Source organism: Triticum urartu, chromosome 7A, assembly GCF_056163025.1.
Source record: "Triticum urartu cultivar PI428250 chromosome 7A, HENAU_Tu73, whole genome shotgun sequence".
In the NCBI taxonomy this organism is placed as follows: domain Eukaryota; kingdom Viridiplantae; phylum Streptophyta; class Magnoliopsida; order Poales; family Poaceae; genus Triticum; species Triticum urartu.
The window spans coordinates 319,952,088-319,970,873 of NC_141879.1; the positions used below are offsets into that span (position 1 = coordinate 319,952,088).

General features: G+C 47.4%; 1 long non-coding RNA gene across 1 annotated transcript; it reads right to left on the reverse strand.

Annotated features, from left to right (window-relative positions):
* Window positions 1-3,007: 3,007 nt before the first annotated feature.
* LOC147959470 (uncharacterized) lies at window positions 3,008-6,812 on the reverse strand. Its single transcript, XR_015611970.1, has 2 exons — window positions 6,177-6,812; window positions 3,008-3,522 (listed from the first exon to the last, which is right to left on the reverse strand). It is a non-coding gene; the product is annotated as an uncharacterized LOC147959470 (long non-coding RNA).
* Between the last annotated feature and the right edge of the window lie 11,974 nt (window positions 6,813-18,786).

Below are 18,786 nucleotides of genomic sequence, written 5' to 3' on the forward strand. Positions count from 1 at the left end.
GTCGACACTATAAATTTTTTGAAAGCAATAAGAGGCAGCGAATATCGTTTCGTCCCCAAAGGTGGGACGTTCCCTATAGAAACCATCAGGCTTGTTGTGAGAAGTTCTGGTTTGTGAGAAACTTATACCCAAACCTGCCCCAAGTGGGACAAATTTTTTTCCACGCATGTTGATGCCGCTCCATGCTAGCATACTAAGTTTCATGAATTTCAGACGAGTTTTGGATTTACTAGAATTTAAAAGCCAGGTATCTCAATGTTTGCGGCCGAGTGACGGTGGCAGGGTGTTTGACATTCATTCCCATTTCTTGCATGGGACCTAATCATGCAACCAAGGACATAGATTCAAATTTTTAACCAATTTATACGTGTTAGAGCATGTGCATGTAGTTCAAATTTGAATTATGCACATAAATGCATTGAAAACTCAATTAGTGCATAAAAATGTCCAAACGAACCCCGAAAAATCCCAAAAATTGACACAACACTCCTGTTGTTCTATGTTGACACGAGAAACTTTTTGAAAGCAATAAGAGGCAATGTATATTGTTTCATCCCCAAAGGTGGGACGTTCCCTACCGAAACCATGAGGCTTGTTGTGAGAAGCTCTGGTTTGTGAGAAGCATATCCCCAAACCTACCCCAAATGGGACAAAACATTTACCATGGCATGTTGATGCCGCTCCATGATAACATGCCAAGTTTCATGAATTTCAGACGAGCTTTGGATTTACTAGAATTTAAAAACCAGGTATCTCAATGTTTGCGGCCGAGTGACGGTGGCAGGGTGTTTGACATTCATTCTCATTTCTTGCATGGGACCTAAGCATGAAACCAAGGACACATATTTGAATTTTCAACTAATTTATATGCATTAGAGCATGTGCCTATAGTTCAAATTTGAATTATGCACATGAATGCATACAAAACTCAGTTAATGTATAAAAATGTCCATGCGAACCCCGAAAAATCCCAAAAATTGACACAACACTCGTGTTGTTCTATGTTGACACGAGAAACATTTTGAAAGTAAGAAGAGGCAACAGATATCGTTTCGTCCCCCAAGGTGGCACGTACCCTACCGAAACCATCAGGCTTGTTGTGAGAGAAGCTCTGGTTTGCGATAAGCTTATACCCACACCTGCCCCAAAATGGGACAATATTTTTAGCACGGGATGTCGCTGCCGTTCCATGATATCATGTCAAGTTTCATGAATTTCAGATGAGTTTTCGATTTACTATAATTTTAAAACCATGTATCTCAATGTTAGTGGCCGAGCGACAGTGTCAAGGTGTTTGGCATTCGTTCTCATTTCTTGCGTGTGACCTAATCTTGCAACCAAGGACAAACATTTGATTTTGCAACCCATTTTTATGGACGGGAGCATGTGTGTGTAGTTCAATTTTGAATTATGCACATAAATGCCTAGAAAACTCAACTAACGTATAAAAATGTCCAAACGATCCCCGAAAAAAATCCAAAATTTAACACGACGCTCTTGTTGTTCTATGTTGACACCAGGAAAAAATTGAAAGGAAGAAAAGGCGACGAATATCGTTTTGTCCACAAAGGTGACACGTTTCCTTAACGGAACCACGAGGCTTCTTGTGAGAAGCTCTGGTTTGTGAGAAGCTTATACGACAACCTGCCCCAAATGGGACTATTTATTACCCCAGCACGTTGATGCCATTCCATTATAGCATGCCAAGGTTGATGAATTTCAGATGGGTTTTGGATTTACTAGAATTACAAAAGCAAGTATCTCAACATTTGCCGGAGAGCCACGGTGTCGTGGTGTTCGAAATTCATCCCCATTTCTTGCATGGGACATAACAATAAACCCATGGACACATATATGATTTTACAACCCATGTTCGTGCACCAGAGCATGTGCATGTGCTTTAATTTTGAATTGTGCACCTGAAATGGCTAGAAAACTAATTTAATGTATAAAATTTCCAGACAAACCCTAAATAGTTCCATTTTTTACGACACACATATAGTTGCATGTTCACTGCAGATTAAAGGTCTAACAGTTCAAACACCGTCCATTGCCGCTATCACCGTTTATGTAATTCAAATCAAGATGAAAAATCAAGTAGATCCCACATAGTTTATCATCACCAATCGTGTGAGATGCAGTACAAAATATCCTGGAGCACCTTCGGTGTATAGTACGCCTATGGCTTATGCGAGAAGGTGCATTGGCTACAGTCTACAGCTGGCATGTCAAGCACACTAGCTCGCTCCCCAATTGTCGGATTTAGGGTTCTGACAAAACCCTTGAGGTTCGAACACTAGGGTGCACATGAAGATCTCCCCCCTCTCTAGCTCGCACACTCAACGATCTCACGGCCTAGCTTGACGGACCCAAAGAACACGAGACACAAGATTTATACTGGTTCGGGCCACCGTTGTGGTGTAATACCCTACTCCAGTGTGGTGTGGTGGATTGCCTCTTGGGCTGAGGATGGACAGCTACAAGGGAAGAACAACCCCCTGTGGAGAGGTGTTCTTGTGCTTAGTGAACTGGTGTGAGGCTAAGGATGGAATGGCTTCGATCCAAGATGAGGTCGATCCCCCTAGCTATGGTGGTGGCTAGTCCTATTTATAGAGGCCCTGGTCCTCTTCCCAAATATTGAGCGGGAAGGGATCCCACAACGGCCAATTTGAAGGGAGACAACTAGTACAAGTTATCCTGACAAAAGTAGTCTTCGCCTGCCAAAGGCTCTGGTGGTGACGCCGTCTTAGGCTCCACGGTGACCTCCGTCTGGCCGTCCTGTTGGTCTTGCTATTGTTGCACTGATATGGAAACCTTTGCCTGATGCCTTGGAACTCCTCGCCTGCGCTTGCCCCCTTAGCACCAAAGAGGAAACGAGGCCCGCTTGGCACCCGCCTGGTCTCTGTGACGCCCCCGATTTGATCGTACACTAATCATACACGCAAACGTGTACGATCAAGATCAAGGACTCACGGGAAGATATCACAACACAACTCTACAAATAAAATAAGTCATACAAGCATCATATTACAAGCCAGGGGCCTCGAGGGCTCGAATACAAGAGCTCGATCATAGACGAGTCAGCGGAAGCAACAATATCTGAGTACAGCCATAAGTTAAACAAGTTTGCCTTAAGAAGGCTAGCACAAACTGGGATACAGATCGAAAGAGGCGCATGCCTCCTGCCTGAGATCCTCCTAAACTATTCATGGTCGTCATCAGCGGGTTGCACGTAGTAGTAGGAACCTCCCGAGTAGTAGTAGTAGTCGTCATCAATGGTGGCGTCTGGCTCCTGGGCTCCAACGTCTGGTTGCAGCAATCGAGTATAGAAAGGGGGAAAAGAGGGAGCAAAGCAACCGTGAGTACTCATCCAAAGTACTCGCAAGCAAGGAGCTACACTACATATGTATGCATTGGTTTCAAATGGAATAAGGGTATCATATATGGACTGAACTGCAGAATGCCGGAATAAGAGGGCGATAGCTAGTCCTATCGAAGACTACGCTTCTGGTAACCTCCACCCTGCAGCAGAAGAAGAGAGTAGATGGTAAGTTCACCAAGTAGCATCGTGTAGCATAAACCTAACCGATGATCCTCCCCTCGTCGCCCTGTGAGAGAGCGATCACCTGTTGTATCCGGCACTTGGAAGGGTATGTTTTATTAAGTATCCAGTTCTAGTTGTCATAAGGTCAAGGTACAACTCCAAGTCATCCTATTACCGAAGATCACGGCTATTCGAATAGATTAACTTCCCTGCAGGGGTGCACCACATAACCCAACACGCTCGATCCCATTTGGCCGGACACACTTTCCTGGGTCATGCCCGGCCTCGGAAGATCAACACGTCGCATCCCTATCTAGGCACAATAAAGAGGTCAGCACGCCGGTCTAAATCCTATGGCGCAGGGGTCTGGGCCCATCGCCCTTTGCACACCTGCACGTTGCGAACGCGGCCGGAAGCAGACCTAGCCTAGCAGGCGTTCCAGTCCAATCCGGCGCGCGCCGCTCAGTCGCTGACGTCACGAAGGCTTCGACTGATACCACGACGTCGAGTGCCCATAACTGTCCCCGCGTAGATGGTTAGTGCGTATAGGCCAGTAGCCAGACTCAGATCAAATACCAAGATCTCGTTAAACGTGTTATCTTGAAATAACAGCGAACGCCGACCAGGGCCAGGCCCACCTCTCTCCTAGGTGGTCTCAACCTACCCTATCGCTTCGCCACAAAGATCCACTCAGAGGGCCGTCGGGACAACCGTCCTTTCGGATCGAATCCGTGAATCACTCGCGGGTACTCCTACGAGCCGACCCGTCTTTGGTCACCACAAGTATCATATATTATGTATAGGTATATACCCGTGATCAACTCCTGAGTGATCACGGCCCGATAGTATAGCATGGCAGACGGACAAGAATGTATGGCCATTGATGATAAACTAGCATCCTATACTAAGCATTAGGATTGCAGGTAAAGGTAACAACAGTAGTAGCAAGGACAGGCTATGCATCAGGATAGGATTAACGGAAAGCAGCAACATGCAACACTACTCTAATGCAAGCAGTATAGAGAGTAGAGTAGGCGATATCTGGTGATCAAGGGGGGGGGGGGGACTTGCCTGGTTGCTCTGGCAAGAAAGAGGGGTCGTCAACACCATAGTCGTACTGGGTAGCAGCGGCGTCGGTCTCGGTGTCTAGCGAGAGAAGAGGGGGAAGAAACAATAAATATTAAGCAAACAGATGCATAGCGATGCATGACATGACAAGTAGCGGTGCTAGGGGTGCCCTAACGCGGTATGAGGTGGTACCGGTGAAGGGGGAAAACATCCGGGAAAATATCCCCGGTGTTTCGCATTTTCGGACAAATGAACCGAAGGGAAAAGTTGCGTGCTCGCTATGCTAGGGATGCGTGGTGGACGAACGAGCTGCGTATCCGGATTCATCTCGTCGTTCTGAGCAACTTTCATGTAGAAAACATTTTCATCCGAGTTACGGTTTAGTTCCTATGAATTGTCAAAGTTTTAAACAATTTGAAATTATTATAATTCGAAATAAAAAAACATATTACTTTTGTCACCTAGTACTACTCTAGTTAGAGTCTATTACACGTGGGGCCAGAGGGGTGCTGACTCAGCAGTCAACAGTCAAAGTGTTGACTGTTGACTAGTCAAAACTGGGCAGTGGGGCCCAAGTGTCATATGGACAATTTTATCAGAGTTTTATTACTTTTAATAGTTAGAGGGGGGTCCACCAGTCAGAGCCACATTTTAATAAAAACTAATCTAACAGTTTTAGTTAGCTAGGGGGTAGTGCAAAGGGGGATTAGTGGAGGGGGGGCGGGGGTTAGCCCCTAATTAGAACAGGGGGCCCACTGGGTAATGGCTGAGCCGGCCACGGCTGGGCTCCCCTGGCCGGCACGCACGGCACAGGAGGCGCCGGCGGCCTCAGCGCCCAACACAGGGGGCGGCAGGGCAGGGTGAGGCCCCGGCCAGCAGCGGCCTCGGCGGAAGCGGCTCGGCGTCCGGCGAGTGGAGGCAGGCGCAACGGCGACGGGGTGCGGGGCGGCGGGCACCAACGAGGCGCCAGGCGCATAGGCGGGCGCGGGTTGCGGGCGCGGGGCGAGCGCGGGACAGGAGGTGCGGCCTGGGCGCGACGGGACGGCTGCACGGGCGCGGCGGCGGTAGCAGCAGGGATGAGCGGGAGGTGGGCTGCCGGCGCGGCAGAGGGCGGTCCAAGGCGTGGGGGAGCACGGCGGTGGGCGCACGAGGACGCAGGTGACCGCGGGCGCCAGCGGCAGTTGGCCGGGTCGAGGCCTCGAGCGCGAGCGCTGGAAAGTGCGGGCAGTGGCAGGAAAGAAGGCAGCGGGCGAGGGCGCGGTGTGGCGCTGGATGTCCCATGGTGTGCCGGAGCGGGGTTGGCCAGCAAGCGCGGCGGCGGCGGCACAGGAACGACAACAGCGGCGAGGCCAACTACGGGCACGGGGCTGCGTGGGCGGGCGCGGGGCATGGCTTGGCGCGGGTGGGCGCGCGCGCGAGGGGACAGCAGGTGAGGCTCGCGGGGCGCGCAGACGCGACGCGCACGGGGCTCCACGCAACGGAGTCGGGCCGCTTCGGGAACTACAGGGCTAGCAGCAGTAGCAAATCGACGGGGAAACATGGGGGAAAGTGACGAGGTGCTCACCGAGGAGCGTAAGGAAAGCTCGTTGACGATTTAGGAGCTGCAGGAGCGGTGAATCGACGACGGACAGTTTTTCTGGCCGGCGGAGGAAGGAGGCGACGGATCTGGCGAGGCGGTGGAGCTCGGCTCGATCTGGTGGATGTAGATGACGTGGTCGACGACCCGGGAGCAAACGGACATGTTCTTATGCGCCGGGGAGGACGGAGGGTGCACGGGTGACGGCAACCATGGCGACGATGACGGCAGTGCTCGGGCACGAGCGAATCTGGGAGGGGGAGAGGCAAACAAGGGAAAGGAGGAGCTAGGGTTGGCAGGGGGGTTCGGGGCGTCCGTCTTAACCACCTAGGGGGGCCGTGGGATGCCCGGCACGTCGGCACCAGTGGCCATGGTGGCCGGATTGCTGCCACGATCCTCCTCCCGTGAACAGGAGGAAGGGGATGGCTTCACTGGTGGGCTGGGCCTCCCCTGAATACTTGAGGCCCAGGTGCCCATTGCGTTTTCTTTTCTTTTATTTTTACTTTCTATTTTATTTACAGGTTGGTATTTTCTTTTAGTAGCAAAAGATTTTAGTTGTAGTTGAAACTTGGCACATAAATACCAGGTTCTATCCTACAGCCACACAAAAAGTTTGGACCCAAATGGGACTTGTTCAAATATTCTTAAAATTGAATGGCCAAGTAGTTTGCATGCTGGACCACTTAATAAATCTCTAGGTATTACTAGGTGAGTCAAATATTGTTGGTTTTCAACATAACAATGATTAATGGAATCTTAAGAATAGGGTGAACATTTTAGTTTTACTGTTCGAAAACTTCTGTTGTTTGCCTTTAATTAAATTTGGATTTGAATCGTTTTCAACTAACGCGAGTTTATCAACAGTAACCGAGGTGACATGACATCATTAGCAGAGGTTTATTGTAGCTTAATTATCCGTGCGTCACAATTCTCCTCCACTACCAGAAATCTCGTCCCTAGATTTAGGACCGGGAGTAAGGGGGAAAGGGTCTGGTTAGGTAATTCTAACGAATCTCCTCGGTCTTGGTTGCTTTTCTCGAAGAGGTCAATCCATTACGTTGATGTCTTCATTTCTCTAGTTAGGCCATCATGGTGAAGTAGGCATCCTTTCTTTGGGGTCTCCGTCGTACTTACGAAAGAATAAGGGGGTATACCGGAAGAATGGACCTCTGAAAGGTAGATAATCTGGTAGCTAACATCGGGTGACACCCCCGATTCAATCGTACACTAATCATACACGCAAATGTGTACGATCAAGATCAGGGACTCACGGGAAGATATCACAACACAACTCTATAAATAAAATAAGTCATACAAGCATCATATTACAAGCCATGGGCCTCGAGGGCTCGAATACAAGAGCTCGATCATAGACGAGTCAGCAGAAGCAACAATATCTGAGTACAGACATAAGTTAAACAAGTTTGCCTTAAGAAGGCTAGCACAAACTGGGATACAGATCGAAAGAGGCGTAGGCCTCCTGCCTGGGATCCTCCTAAACTACTCCTGGTCGTCGCCAGCGGGCTGCACGTAGTAGTAGGCACCTCCAGTGTAGTAGGAGTCGTCGTCGACGGTGGCGTCTGGCTCCTGGGCTCCATCGTCTGGTCGCAGCAATCGGGTATCGAAAGGGGAAAAGGGGGGAGCAAAGCAACCGTGAGTACTCATCCAAAGTACTCGCAAGCAAGGAGCTACACTACATATGTATGCATTGGTATCAAATGGAATAAGGGTATCATATGTGGACTGAACTGCAGAATGCCGGAATAAGAGGGGGATAGCTTGTCCTATCGAAGACTACACTTCTGGCCACCTCCATCTTGCAGCATGTAGAAGAGAGCAGAAGGTAAGTTCACCAAGTAGCATCGTGTAGCATAAACCTACCCGGCGATCCTCTCCTCTTCGCCCTGTTAGAGAGCGACCACCGGGTTGTATCTGGCACTTGGAAGGGTGTGTTTTATTAAGTATCCGGTTCTAGTTGTCATAAGGTCAAGGTACAACTCCAAGTCGTCCTGTTACCGTAGATCATGGCTATTCGAATAGATTAACTTCCCTGCAGGGGTGCACCACATAACCCAACACGCTCGATCCCATTTGGCCGGACACACTTTCCCGGGTCATGCCCGGAGATCAACATGTCGCAGCCCTACCTAGGCACAACAGAGAGGTCAGCACACCGGTCTAAATCCTATGGCGCAGGGGTTTGGGCCCATCGCCCATTGCACACCTGCACGTTGCGAGGGCGGACGGAGAGCGGACCTAGCAACCTCCATTACAAAGGAAGTTGCGTTACGCAGTCCAACCCGGCGCGCGCCGCTCAGTCGCCGACGTCACGAAGGCTTCGGCTGATACCATGACGTCGAGTGCCCATAACTGTCCCCGCGTAGATGGTTAGTGAGTATAGGCCAGTGGCCAGACTCGGATCAAATACCAAGATCTCGCTAAACGTGTTATCTTGAAATAACTGCGAACGCCGACTAGGGCCAGGCCCACCTCTCTCCTAGGTGGTCTCAACCTGCCCTGTCGCTTCGCCACAAAGATCCACACAAAGGGCCGTTGGGACAAAGGTCCTTTCAGCCCCCAATCCGTGAATCACTCGCGGGTGCTCCACGAGCCGACCCGACTTTAGTCACCATCTGTATCATGTATAAAGTATGTAGTATATACCCGTGATCACCTCCCGAGTGATCATGGCCCGATAGTATAGCATGGCAGACGGATAAGAATGTAGGGCCACTAATGATAAACTAGCATCCTATACTAGGCATTTAGGATTGCAGGTAAGGTATCAACAACTGTAGCAACAATGACAGGCTATGCAACAGAATAGGATTAACCGAAAGCAGTAACATGCTACACTACTCTAATGCAAGCAGTAGAGAGAAGAATAGGCGATATCTGGTGATCATGGGGGGGCTTGCCTAGTTGCTCTGGCAAGAAGGAGGAGTCGCGGTCGATGTAGTCGATCACGGGGGTATCGGCAACGGTCTCGGGGTCTACCGGAAAAAGTAATGGAGGGGGGAACACAATAAATAACAGAGCAATCAAAGCATCACAAAGCATAACATGGCAATACGTAGTGCTAGGGCTGACCTAACGCAGTAGTAGGCGATACCGGCGAAGGGGAAAACATCCGAGAAAGTATTCCCGGTGTTTCGCGTTTTCGGACAAACGAACCGAAGGGGGATTGTTGCATGTTCGCTATGCTAGGGACGTGTGGCGGACGAACGGGCTGCATATTCGGATTCATCTCGTCGTTCTGAGAAACTTTCATATATAAATTATTTTCATCCGAGTTACAGTTATTTTTCTATGTTTTTTCAAAGTTTTTAAAGATTTTCTAGAACTGTTTAAATCAAATTGAAGGCAGAATGTGCATTTGTTTCCTAGTGTTACCCTAGCATATGTGTATGATAGTGGGACCTGAGGGGCCGGTCAATCATTTTACTTTGACTGGTCAAAAGGTGAGGTATGGCCCAGATGTCATAGGCATATAAATTAAATTAGTGTCTAGATTAGAATAGGGCCACATGTCATAGGCTATTAGGCTAATCTAGCACTAAACTGATACTAACTTTTCTTTTTTGAGACAAACTGATTATTAACTAAACAACATAATTAATCCTAGGACTAATCTAGCTAATTAAATTAGACCTAACTAGTTTTGGGTCGGACGCACACATACTCACACACACGTGTACTCACACAACACACTTACACACAACACGCTACATACACACACAACACACTCACACACACCATGGCCATGGCCACCAGCAGCAATCGGCGCTGGCAGCACAGTGGCAAAAGCAGCGCATCTTAGTAGTAGGAGTAGCTAAGCAGAGTAGTAGCAGCCTAGCAAGCACCAGCGATAGCAGGCAGCAGCATTAATAGAGCAACGACAGGAGCACCGGCGAGCAAAAACAGTAGCAAGGAGCGGCGACAGCAGCAGCAGAACAGCGGCGGCCGCGGCAAGTGCGCGTGGGGGTAGCGCGGGAGGCGGCGCACGCACGACAATGCAGGGGCGCGGCGGGGGGCAGGGGCGCGAGCACGGTTGGTTGGCCAGGAGCAGGCGCGTGCGTACACAGGAGCTCGAGCGCGACCATGGACGACGACGGCTTAGCTCGGGGACGGCGGCAAACGACGATGAATCGAAGGAAAAAAGGGGGGGATCGGTAGAAGATCTCACCACGGAGCTCGTGGACGTGATTAGAGAGCGCGGGAGTGGTCGGATGCGTCGCGCTCGTCGACGAATAGTGGCGGCCGTGGCGAAAAACCGCCTAGATCCCGAGCGCACAGCGCGGTCCAGCTTGAATCAGCGGAGGTAGGTGAAGGAGTCGTCGACGAGGGAGCTCCTGGGCATCTTCCCGTGCGTTGGGGAGGCCTGTGGCCGCGATGGTGACTATGGCGCGACGACGGAAGCTTCGGCTCCTCTTCCGGATCGAGTGCGAGGGGGAAAAGAGGGAACCGGGGGTCTAGGGTTTGTCCTCGGGCTTGGAGGTGGCCTTATACACCTCGGGGGCTCGCCGGATGGTCGACACGGCGGCCATGGAGGCGTGGATGTGCGCCACGCACAGGTCTCTGTCTCCTGTACAGAGGAAGATGGAGAAGGTTGTGGTGGGCTTGGGCTGCGCTACTATAGCACCAGGCTTCTAGTGCATAGTGTGCACTTGGCCCATTTTCCTTTTTCCTGTTTTCTTCTTTATTAATTCGCTATTGTTTTCTACTTAAATGCCAAAGCAATTAAATTTTAGTTCAACTTGATATTTGGTACATAGTTAGTAGGCAATATTTTGAGACCACACACAAGGTTTCACATCATTTGGAAAAGTATAAATATTCGCTTCTTTTGAAAAGGCCAATTTAAACGCTTTTGGACCACTTATTAATTTTCTAGGATTTATTTGTAAGTCAAACCAATTTGATTTCAACATGACATTGATCAGGGAAATTTTATAGAACACTGTGAACATTTTAGTTTTTCAGATTGAAGAAATATTTTATTTGACTTTGTTATAATTTTGAAATTGGCTTTGATTTTTATCAAGTGGCAATTTGGTTTAGATAAATTTGATGACATGTCACCATTAGTGGGAGATTACTGTAGCATGATTCTCGGGTTGTTACAAATCTCCTCCACTACAAGAAATCTCGTCCCGAGATTTTAGAGGTGGAGTAAGGGGGAAAGTCCTGGTTACGAAATTCTAACGAGTCTTCTGGGTCTTGGTTGCTCTTATCGAAGAGATCGATCCATTACATTGATGTCTTCATTCCACTGCTTCAGGTCATCATGGTGAAGTCGTCCTTTTCTTCGGGAACTCCAACGTACTTACGAATAGGTAAGGGGCAACTCGGCTACGACAGAATGCTTAGGAGGGAAACAATCTGGGGTTAACCCATGAATGAGCATAAGATTATCTCTCGAGTTGAACATATAAAATACATCGAGAGTAAGGTACAAAGGTACAATAAGAGGTTCCAAGCGGATAGATAGTTGCTTGAAGTCTGAACCAGAGTGAGAAAGGGGTTCAGAGCAGCGAGAGTAAGTATTGCGTCTGATACCAGAATTGAGCACTAGGAAGGTGGTACGTGAATTAAATACGAAGCCAAGCCTGAGGAATAACCATTAAAAACATCGTTGAACAGGAGAGTCAGGTTTCGATCCTGTGGAACTGTGGGTTATGGGCCCGCCATGTGGGTTAAAAGTAGGAGCGGTGACATCTTGCACAGTCATGATAGCAATGCATGTCAGAGAGTAGCATGTTAGTTATGTCAGCAACAACGTCGGTACCAAGGGCGAGGGACGAAGAGAACCATTTTCCTGCTCGTTGAAACGAGGCAGACCAATAGGCAAAGTTCTTGTCCATCGGTGGTTACCGGAATGTCATCAACAATAGTAACAGGTTCTTGCTGACAGAATTGTACACCAAGGTGTTTACATAAGCAGGAGAATATTGCTTCTTAGATCATATAGATCACAAGAAAGGTTCAAACAAACAATGGAAAGTAAAATACAATTATCATATTAAACAGAACAATTGAAAGGAAAATGTGTTAAAACAAATATTTCTGGGGTATATCCTTCCCAAGGACAAGCAGAGCATGATATCCATGACAAGATATAATGTAGAAAACCCTTTAGGTAAGGGGAGAAAAATTTCATGACATTAACCATACAACGGTGTTTGGACAATAGAGCAAGAAACATTTAGCACTGGGCTCCAAATGTTCTTGTTGAAAATCAGAGTACCACAGACATGCTTCGAGATAGCATTGCATGGTCTTCAATCAAAGGTCAATCTCTGGATACACGAAGGGATTCATCATTAAGCCAAGGAGAGGATGAGGAGGTGGCTGATGGACTCAGCGATAATTCAACGAGGTATCCAAAAAGATGAATTTCCACGGTTATGTGAACAAGGAGATAACATTTGTCGGATCAAATGATATAATGATGTATGCTCAAGGAAAAACATACACAATTAAACATTAGTGGAAAAGGGTGCCCAAAGTAGGGCCTTAGGTAGCATGATCAAATGTTAGAATGGTGGTTCAGTGATCAATAGTCTAAGAATGAACGTTCGACCATTAACTTCAAAGCAATAGGGTTGCTAGAAGAGCAGAATCCAAACAGCACCGTTCACCTGTTGGTATCCCGGTTAGATCCAACATGGGGACCAAGAAAGAAAGGTGATGGTGATAAGTATTGCCTGTATCAAGAGTTCTCAGGAGGTGGTGAAATTCTCACGACATTCTTGACATAAAAGATGGTAATACTCCAAGGTAACAAAGAATAATTGCTGGATAGCAAGGGTCTCCAGGTATAACACAAAACACGAACAAGTTTGTGTTGGAGGGAAATCAATAATGTTGTCGGTTATAACACAAATCATCGAGGGACAAGGATGGTTACTTGTCATCATCCATTTGGTTAATATTCTGGAAGGAATCAAAATGTTGTTTGACGACCACGACAAATTTTGTCGAGAGGCTCCACGAAGATGTAATCGATCGGCGATGACATCAAGTCAAAGGAATGATGAAGCGAAAGGTTATTGGAACCATGGGTACGACACAACTCGAAATCAATCTTGTTGTTCAAGGCAAAATGATATGTGAGGAAAATCGACGTAAGCTTAGCTCATCGTCGAAAATTGTGCTCCGGAAAGAAGGACCAAGTAGCACAGTTAAAATGTAGCACGATAAGGATATAGCCAATCAGGATAGGAATGAATTGAAGGATTATTAAACACATACGCAATGAAAATTACTTAGAGTTATTGTATCAGAGCTCGGAATCGATTCACTTATCGATGTTCTTGATGGACGACAACCCAGAACCCATGAAAAATTGGAACCAGTGAGAAATAATAGCTGATGAAGACTCATAATATGCAACATAGTTCTTAGATATTCTCGAGATACCAGAGGGTAATACTCGACGGTAGATCAAGGTAGAGGTTGGACTGGTGCAATGATCTGCACAAGACAAGTACTTCAACTTGTCCGATAAATGGTATTAATGAGAAAATATGGCCGGAACCATGATTGCAAAGGACCAATTCACAGATATCAAATGATATTAAATCAAGGAAATAGTTATTATTACAAGAGGCTTCCATGATAGGATCTACATCGTGTCCATGGGCATGAACACAAAGGTTCAAGGTCGACTCCCACTTCCTCAATGCATAACCTTCCATTCACCTCTCGCTTTTTGAAAAGGACATTAGTTGTTGATAGTTTTACCCGGTGCAATACCAGATAAGTATGACATGTGAAATTTTTCAGGATCACACAGATTAAGGAAGGCATAGGTTCAACCCATCGGGGCATCGTAGAAACATATACCACAAACTTCAGGAGCGAATAACTCAAGCTCGGGAGCAGAGCATGGTTGACAAAAGCAGGGGATACAATTTTACCAAAGGCATTATGTATCCGAGGAAAGCCCCACAAGTTTATTGAATATGAAGGACATTGTCGGACAAAATCCAACAAAGGAACCGATGGTCCACAAGGGATCCGATGTGAGTATCGGTACTCAACCATAGGAAGAAGAATGCACAGGCATCGTATTATAGAACATTTGAATAATCCGAGGCTTGGATAACAAAGGAATTAAGATTTCCCAAACAAAGGATCAGAAGCAGATGCTTTGATCAAGGTTGGATAGACCAGAGGCACAATTGACGACAAATAGTTTGGTCGAGAACCAGCTCATGTTCAAAAATGACGTCTGTGCCAGAAAGATAACTTAGAAGGGTTGACAGATGATTGTGTGCATTCGCACACATGTTGAATCAATAGGATCAAAATGACGGTGTCAAAAGATAGTAGTGAATATTGCTAGTGATATGGGAGCATCCATAATGTAAGCATACAAGTATTTGCAGAGCAATAGTTTGAAGAGGATGCTCAGAAGGTCGGATAGTATTTCAGAGTATCTTATGAAGCATACGAACAACTGGGGATGAACATATACTCAATAAGTGCGAAGAATTTTCAATAGGGGTATTCATGTGGCACAGAACTGCAAGGCAGTAAGCTTAAAGGATTTTCAGAAGAACGGAGAGCAATTTAGGGCATCTTGTAATAACAAGAGCAACTGAGGATGAAGGTATGAACGACAATTGTAGGTAGTTATCCATAAGGGTATATCGGTGGTAGGGGATTGTAAAGTCGATGGGCTCAAGGGTCTCGGGAAAACCTCGGAGAGTATCTTCGGAATCTTCTGGTGCAGCAAGCGATCATCTGGAGTGCGGGGCTCTCCGGGAGAAAGTCTTTCGAGAACCTAAAGTTAGTCTTTTTAGCAAAATCATTTAACCCCGATAGGGGAGAGGTTAGAGTCCCAGAGTAAACATCGAGGAGTAAAAGATCCTAATACCACCCAATGGCAATGTGGGGCCGTATGCCACATAGCCATGTTAGTAAAAGTTTTGCAATGACTAGACTCAACTTCGGCTAAGGAGTTTGAAAGGGGGATTCCTACAGGCAGTCGGCTCTGATACCAACTTGTGACGCCCCTGATTCAATCGTACACTAATCATACACGCAAACGTGTACGATCAAGATCAGGGACTCACGGGAAGATATCACAACACAACTCTACAAATAAAATAAGTCATACAAGCATCATATTACAAGCCATGGGCCTCGAGGGCTCGAATACAAGAGCTCGATCATAGACGAGTCAGCGGAAGCAACAATATCTGAGTACAGACATAAGTTAAACAAGTTTGCCTTAAGAAGGCTAGCACAAACTGGGATACAGATCGAAAGAGGCGTAGGCCTCCTGCCTGGGATCCTCCTAAACTACTCCTGGTCGTCGCCAACGGGCTGCACGTAGTAGTAGGCACCTCCAGTGTAGTAGGAGTCGTCGTCGACGGTGGCGTCTGGCTCCTGGGCTCCATCGTCTGGTCGCAGCAATCGGGTATCGAAAGGGGAAAAGGGGGGAGCAAAGCAACCGTGAGTACTCATCCAAAGTACTCGCAAGCAAGGAGCTACAGTACATATGTATGCATTGGTATCAAATGGAATAAGGGTATCATATGTGGACTGAACTGCAGAATGCCGGAATAAGAGGGGGATAGCTAGTCCTATCGAAGACTACACTTTTGGCCACCTCCATCTTGCAGCATGTAGAAGAGAGCAGAAGGTAAGTTCACCAAGTAGCATCGTGTAGCATAAACCTACCCGGCGATCCTCTCCCCGTCGCCCTATTAGAGAGCGACCATCGGGTTGTATCTGGCACTTGGAAGGGTGTGTTTTATTAAGTATCCGGTTCTAGTTGTCATAAGGTCAAGGTACAACTCCAAGTCGTCCTGTTACCGAAGATCACGGCTATTCGAATAGATTAACTTCCCTGCAGGGGTGCACCACATAACCCAACACGCTCGATCCCATTTGGCCGGACACACTTTCCTGGGTCATGCCCGGCCTCGGAAGTGTTGGGGAACGTAGCATAAATTCAAAATTTTCCTACGTGTCACCAAGATCAATCTATGGAGTCATCTAGCAACGAGGGAAGATTGGATCTACATACCCTTGTAGATCGCGCGCGGAAGCGTTCAAGAGAACGGGGTTGATGGAGTCGTACTCGTCGTGATTCAAATCACCGATGATCCTAGCGCCGAACGGACGGCACCTCCGCGTTCAACACACGTACGGAACGGAGACGTCTCCCATGCCTTGATCCAGCAAGGAGGAGGGAGAGGTTGATGGAGATCCAACAGCATGACGGCGTGGTGGAAGTAGCGGGATTCCAACAGGGCTTCGCCAAGCGCTGCGGGAGGAGGTAGATGTGTCACAGGAGGGAGAGGGAGGCGCCAGGCCTTAGATTGGTTTGCTCCTCCTTTTCCCCACTATATATAGGGCCAAGGGAGAGGGGGAGGCGCAGCCCTTGCCCCTTCCTCCAAGGAAGGGTGCGGCCAAGGGGGGGGGAGGAGTCCATCCTCCCCAAGGCACCTCGGAGGTGCCTTCCCCCTTTAGGACTCTCCCCTTTTTCTCTTCTCTTGGCGCATGGGCCTCTTGGGGCTGGTGCCCTTGGCCCATATAGGCCAAGGCACACCCCCTACAGCCCATGTGGCCCCCCGGGGCAGGTGGACCCACCCGGTGGACCCCCAGGAACCTTCCGGTGGTCCCGGTACAATACCGATGACCCCGAAACTTGTCCCGATGGCCGAAATAGCATTTCCTATATATAATTCTTTACCTCCGGACCATTCCGGAACTCCTCGTGACGTCCGGGATCTCATCCGGGACTCCGAACAACATTCGGGTTACCGCATACTAATATCTCTACAACCCTAGCGTCACCGAACCTTAAGTGTGTAGACCCTACGGGTTCGGGAGACATGCAGACATGACCGAGACGTTCTCCGGTCAATAACCAACAGCGGGATCTGGATACCCATGATGGCTCCCACATGTTCCACGATGATCTCATCGGATGAACCACGATGTCAAGGACTTAATCAATCCCGTATACAATTCCCTTTGTCTATCGGTATGTTACTTGCCCGAGATTCGATCGTCGGAATCCAATACCTAGTTCAATCTCGTTACCGGCAAGTCTCTTTACTCGTTCCATAACACATCATCCCGTGATCAACTCCTTGGTCACATTGCGCATATGATGATGTCCTACCGAGTGGGCCCAGAGATACCTCTCCGCTTACACGGAGTGACAAATCCTAGTCTCGATTCGTGCCAACCCAACAGACACTTTCGGAGATACCTGTAATGCACCTTTATAGTCACCCAGTTACGTTGCGACGTTTGATACACCCAAAGCATTCCTATGGTATCCGGGAGTTGCACAATCTCATGGTCTAAGGAAATGATACTTGACATTAGAAAAGCTTTAGCATACGAACTACACGATCTAGTGCTATGCTTAGGATTGGGTCTTGTCCATCACATCATTCTCCTAATGATGTGATCCCGTTATCAACGACATCCAATGTCCATGGTTAGGAAACCGTAACCATCTATTGATCAACGAGCTAGTCAACTAGAGGCTTACTAGGGACATGGTGTTGTCTATGTATCCACACATGTATCTGAGTTTCCTATCAATACAATTATAGCATAGATAATAAACGATTATCATGAACAAGGAAATATAATAATAACTAATTTATTATTGCCTCTAGGGCATATTTCCAACAGTCTCCCACTTGCACTAGAGTCAATAATCTAGTTCACATCGCCATGTGATTAACACTCACAGGTCACATCGCCATGTGACTAACACCCAAGAGTTTACTAGAGTCAGTAGTCTAGTTCACATCACTATGTGATTAACACTCAATGAGTTTTAGGTTTGATCATGTTGCTTGTGAGAGAGGTTTTAGTCAACGGGTCCGAACCTTTCAGATCCGTGTGTGCTTTACAAATCTCTATGTCATCTCCTAGATGTAGCTACCACGCTCTATTTGGAGCTATTCCAAATAACTGTTCTACTTGGAGCTATTCTAAATTGTTGCTCCATTATATGCATCTGGTATCTCTACTCAGAGCTATCCGGATAGGTGTTAAGCTTGCATCGACGTAACCCTTTACGACGAACTCTTTTTACCACCTCCATAACCGAGAAACTTCCTTAGTCCACTAGTTACTAAGGATAACTTTGACCGCTGTCCTGTGATCCATTCATGGATCACTCTTGTACCCCTTGACTGACTCATGGCAAGGCACACTTCAGGTGCGGTACACAGCATAGCATACTGTAGAGCCTACGTTAAAAGCATAGGGGACGACCTTCGTCCTTTCTCTATTCTGCCGTGGTCGAGCTTTAAGTCTTAACTTCATACCTTACAACTCAGGCAAGAACTCCTTCTTTGACTGATCCATCTTGAACACCTTCAAGATCATGTCATGGTATGTGCTCATTTTGAAAGTACTTTTAAGCGTTTTGATCTATCCTTATAGATCTTGATGCTCAATGTTCAAGTAGCTTAATCCAGGCTTTCCATTGAAAAACACTTTCCAAATAACCCTATATGCTTTCCAGAAATTCTATGTCATTTCTGATCAACAACATATATTCATCAGAAACTCTATAGTGCTCCCACTCACTTCTTTGGAAATACCAGTT